Here is a 5,929-nt window from a genome sequence, read left to right as displayed (position 1 = left end):
AAGACAAGGCTCATGGTTGTTACTTGTACAGATTGGACAGCTAGAAGACACCTTAAACATCACATTTGAAAGGTAAAAGTGGACTATTATTTGAATGGGATTATAACTCGAGATGGTTTGTATCGAGTTCCCTAAATCACATACTTATTTGCTTGTTTGCTTTTATGTGCTCTTCTATGAATTGTTGAATGAGTCTATGATGTTAATGAATGCTATTATGATGATATATGTTGCATTCATCTTGTGAGACTTATTCTTTGATTTTGAAATGAACGGAAACGTTCGATTAGATGATTTGAGGAACTATATATGTATGGCATGGGAGGTTGAGTTAGCCTAGCGTCCGAATTGCATGTATGGTGGCTTCAAAGTCTAGAGAAGTAAGATAAGTAGCCCCACCTTGATTGGGAGTGTCGGTGGTTTAGCTACGATATCTTCTTCACGGGATCCCAACCGACAAAATGAGAGATGATTTGAGAGAATCTGTTTTTAAGGCATGCATTGTCTTTTATTCTATATCATGAGTTTGATATATATGAATTGATTTTCATGTTAGTTGCTTTTACTGGGAAATACGTTTCTCACCGGTGATATCCGGCTATTGTTGTGTTGTATGTGTCATGGCAATAGGCAGGATTGGAACAGGGCACAAGCGAGTTTGAAGAACGAAGAATGAGAGAATAGAGTAGTGATCCGAGTTTAGATGTCCATTGTGCTGTCAATGCTTTGTGTTGAGACCAGAGGCATGATCATGTTGTAGTTACTTATGCCAAGACTTGTTGGCTATTAAGTTGTTGTCTTGATGATGTTCATAAGACTTGAGATGGTTTATGTAAATTCTTAAGACTCAACTTGTTGTAGCATAAAATTCTTGTGTAAAGATGTTTCATGTATGATATATGAATTTAGTTTGAGATTATATTCAAGGCTTTGGTATGAACTTATTCTTATCAACTTACATTCTGTTAGGATTTATGCTAGCAATGACTTTCAAGATGGAATGTTGATAATGATGTTGGCCTATGATTATGTATAGACCATGTATGAGGTGATGCTAGATGAAAAATGGATGAAGGGACTCGTTTTGACAGCAAGAAACTTCTGTTGGATTTTCTGGACAATGAGCCCGCTCGATCGGGTGAGTATCACCCGATCGAGCACGGAGTATCACCGATCGAGGACGGCCATTGAATCGCATAAACAGAGAACTGAGTTCTCTTGGCTCGCTCGATCGGACGCTTTCATCCGATCGAGCGAGGTGCTGCATTATAAAAAAAAAATTTATATATTTAATCTTTGATGCTTGGCTTTAATCTTTGCATCTTATATGAATTGTATTGAAATGAGAGATTAGTGCTCGGGTCGCCACAACAACATATATGCTCATACATAAATATAAAATCCATGCATAAAAATACTGTAACTTTTACTGTTTATAAAATTTTCTCGTAAAATTCAAAAACTGAAAAAATGATAAAACGTGTGTGGAAAAATGTATCATTCTTCAAAAACCACTTAAATTATCTAGCATAGGTCACAGGCTAGCCGGCTGCCGGGAAATCATATGTCTTCACCACCAGTCGGAGCTACATTCTCAACTTTAAAATCTTTCTCACATGCACCATTTAAGTCTAGTGAGCCTAGGAAATCAGCACGTTCTATCCAATGATAATAATTGAAACCACGTGCAAGCACACATCATATAAAATATTTTAAATATAATTATACATGAATGATCTTAAAAACATTACATAATTTTGCATCTTAAACATCATCATCATCATTATATCTCAACATAACATTATCATCATACTGATTTATAAATATCATCGAATCTGTAAATCATATCTAGAGCTTAATCATTATACTTAATATCATATGACATGTCATAAATCTGAAACTTTCATAAAGGTTGTATCAATCCCGTGTGACCATAACATGTTTGATTGATCAATCAAGGAACCAATGTACGTAGCGGTGGAATCTTCACCTCTTAAGCCACTTCACCAGGCTCACCCCGGATCCATAGGCGCATAATCATAATCATACAAAAAGGCAATCGCGCCTTAGTATCCCAACCCACAGTCTCGTAGCATATGGAAAGGGCTCTGGGCCTAAGTATCTCATCCCCAATCCCGTGGATTGTTACACGCTCACTTCAATGGTGAGCATTAAGGGATTAAAAATGTGCCTTCGTGTTTCTATCGCAAGAAAACTTAATCGGTTTCGTAGATCGTGACTCGGTAAACTCATAACTTCAAATTCTGGAAACCTCAAACTCCTAAACCGCTGATTTCTGCCTCTAAATATTCTCAACTAGCTTCCGATATGCGAAAATCACATAATGGTCAAAAGTAAACATTAGTCAAACTTTGACCAATAAATTACAAACTTTATTGCGTTCTCACCGCTTCACGACTTTGAATCTTGACTCAAAACTTAGATATTTGTATATATCATGTCAAGATGATCAAAAATGGTTAACACGTCGACGGTCGGTGACTCGCCGGAGAAGACGATGGAGGTCGCCGTAAAATCGCTAAACTACTCCAAAAATTATGAAATTTTTCAGGCTTTGTATAACTGGACGAGATGATCTCAACCATATAAGACACAATCGGAACGGACTATTTAGGCGACGTAGATCTACGATTTTCAGACCGATTTCGGCGAGAACTCTTTGCATCCATTTGGTCCGGTTTCTACACTAACTGATATGAAAAGCTTAAAAAATGTTCTAGACAACATTTAGCATCTAATAACACTTCCAAATCCAACAAAATCGAGCCCAAAACTCAAAAATCTCATTGGATAATATGATGAATAGTAGTGCGTCTGCTCTTCTTCGTTTTGTCAACGATCGAACCATCCAAACTTTGATTTCTTGGTACCAATAGAAATGTCTAGACCTTGACTATCTATTGACCGTTCGGATTTTCCATCATATCTCCGGTGAACGGTTGGCGAAGGCAAAACGTGGACTGCTACAGTGATTTTCAAAAATTTCGAGAAATTTCGGACAAAATCTTTGATCTGTGTTTTCTTTATGCTATTGCAGTGTGTGTTTTGCTATTTATAATAATCCAATATTTTCAGATCCTGGACTAATTTATTTTATGCCGGATAGGTAAAATTAGTCTCAAATATGATATTTTTCTGGTACACACCCAACAACTATTAACACCATTTTTTCTGAAATTATTGACTTTGATCAGGGACTCATAATTTCTCAATTATTTTTGAGACAAACTTAGACTTTGACCATTCAACTCGATCAAATAATCTTCTAAATTAAATTATCTGGTAAATAATTATTTTTATTTCAATATCTCAATAATTATTTCAAAATGCCAATATTTCAGATATCCAAAAATAGTCAAACTCATTGGCTAATTAACATGTATATTTTATGAATACACTCTATAATTTATTTGACTGAAATAATTATTTTACCAGTTCAATAAGTATTTAATTTCCAATTACCTCGATAATAAAATTTTGGGATGTTACACTAATAAAATATTTCGTCCTCAAAATCAAATTCTCAATCCCAATACTGACGACACGAATTGAATCAAGCCCTGAACAAAAATCTGACCTCAAACAAAAATTTTTGGATATCTTTGTCTCATATCCTGCTCTAACTCCCAAGTTTCTTCTTCAACGCCATGTTTACTCCACAGTAATTTGACTGACTGAATTGAATTGTTTCTCAGCTTCTTATCTTTTTTGTCTAGGAACAGAATCGGTCGCTCAAAATAGCTCAAAGTTTCATCTAGTTCTGCCTCATCTAGCTGAAGTACATGGGAAGGATCTGGTTGATACTTCCTTACCATAGAAACATGGAATACATCATAAATACCTGATAAAATTGCTAGAAGAGCTAAGTTGTAAGTTAGATCACCAACTCTGTCTAGAATCTCATACAACCCAATATACATCGGTGATGTCTTACCCTTATTTCCAAATATGATTGTACCCTTGAAAGGAGACATCTTCAAGAATACACCATCACCCTGCTCAAAAACTCAACGGTCTGCGTCTGAAATTATCATATTTGGCATGTCTGTCTTGTGTTGCTCTCATTCTAGACTGAACTAAATCAACTTCACCTTGTCTAAAATCTCTCTGATCATGTCTAGCCCAACCACTGGCACCTCTGAAAAATCATCCCAAACAAAGGAGATCTTCAATTCCTAAAGTATAAAGACTCAAAAGGAACCATCTCAATGCCCACCTGATAACTTTTATTGTAGGAAAACTCAAAAAACGGCAAAGAATCCTTCCATTTAGTACCAAAATCAAGCACAAGAGGTCTTAACATATCTTATAATGTCTGGATAGTCCGCTCTGACTGTCCATTTTTCTGAGGATGGTATGATGTACTCAAGTGAAATCGAGTACCAAGAGTTTCCTGCAAACTGTGCCAAAAGTGAGAAGTGAATCTAGGGTCTTCATCTGAAACAATAGATTTTGGCACACCAAGAAATCTCACAATATATCTGATAAAATACTAGTTGTATGGTCATGTATGTATGTCATCTGATATGAGATAAAACAAGCAGACTTTGTCAATCTGTCAACTACAACCCAGATTGCATCACACCCTCTTGATCTCAGTAGCTTCATGACAAAATGGTAATGTGTTCTCATTTCCACTCTGGAACTGCTAAAATGTGCAATAGACTACCCGATCTCTTTCTCTGTACTTTCACTTGCTGACAGTTTAGACACTTAGACGCAAATCTTGTCATATATGCTTTTATCCTCTTCCACCAAAACAGATTTCTCAAGTCATTGTACATCTTTCTTCCACCTGGATAGACACTTAATTTACTACAATGTGCCTCTCTCAAAATCCCTTGTCTCAGAAATCAAAGGGATCTTAGCTCTAGAACCATTACAATAAAATTTCCAGTCATCTGTCCTCTATGGTCTAAACTTGAAAACTTTTTGAAAATAATTCACTGTTTCCCTGTACTTGGTCTGTGCACTGATGCCAATAATGCAGTCAAAATCATATAAAACAAGTACTATACAGTCAATTTCGATCACTTTTCCTTCGAACTGTAGCCCACACCCTCTAACCAAATTCACATATATAATCCTTCTACCCAAAGGCGAATAAATAGCAACTACAGACGGCAAAGACTGAGAGATAAAAGAATGCAACATAACAAATTTCTTAGCTATAAAAGTTTGTGATGCACTTGTATCTATCAATACATAAGCAGGATAACCATAAATAAAACAGTTATCTGCTATCATATCGTCTGGTGCAGCCTGAGCCTAATCCTTGGTGAGTGCATAAACCCTCGCTTGTTTCCTAGGATGTTGCCCACATTCTGACTTCCTCCCTGTTTGTTTTGATTTGTCATGTTCTGAGGCTAAAATGAATGAACTATAGGGGCTTGCCTATCAGGGTGAGGTGCAGACCTCGATGAACTTCCACTACGTGGCGTAACAGAACCACACTTAGGACACTCTAGAAAAGTGTCCCACTTGATTGCACAAATTACAACTAGCCAAAACTCCTCTACACTAATAACTGGAACGTCTTTGATCTCCATATTTTTTACAAAACAAACCTATGAATCCCAAAATATGAACTGAACCAGACTATCTCGGCCCACTGGAATTCGAAGAACTACTACATTTCTTCTTAAATTGTTTGCCCTTTGGCCTAAGCTGATCCCTTCTACCACCACTACTACCGACACCCTAAAATATGTTATGTTGCTAAAACTGTGGCTGAGTTTGTGACTGTCTCGATGGCTGAGGCATAAACTAATCTCCTCTCTATCTCATCAAACCAGCCTCTACTCCCTTAGATCTGTTAAGGGCCTCGAAAAAGTATTCGGTCGTCCAGTATTAACCAAAGTAAAAATCTTGGGGTTAAGGCATTAATTAATTGATCAGCCATGGCTTC

The sequence above is a fragment of the Henckelia pumila genome, chromosome 4, assembly GCF_033568475.1.
Source record: "Henckelia pumila isolate YLH828 chromosome 4, ASM3356847v2, whole genome shotgun sequence".
NCBI lineage: Eukaryota > Viridiplantae > Streptophyta > Magnoliopsida > Lamiales > Gesneriaceae > Henckelia > Henckelia pumila.
The sequence above is the reverse complement of the archived record's forward strand: the minus strand, read 5'-3'. Positions refer to the sequence as shown.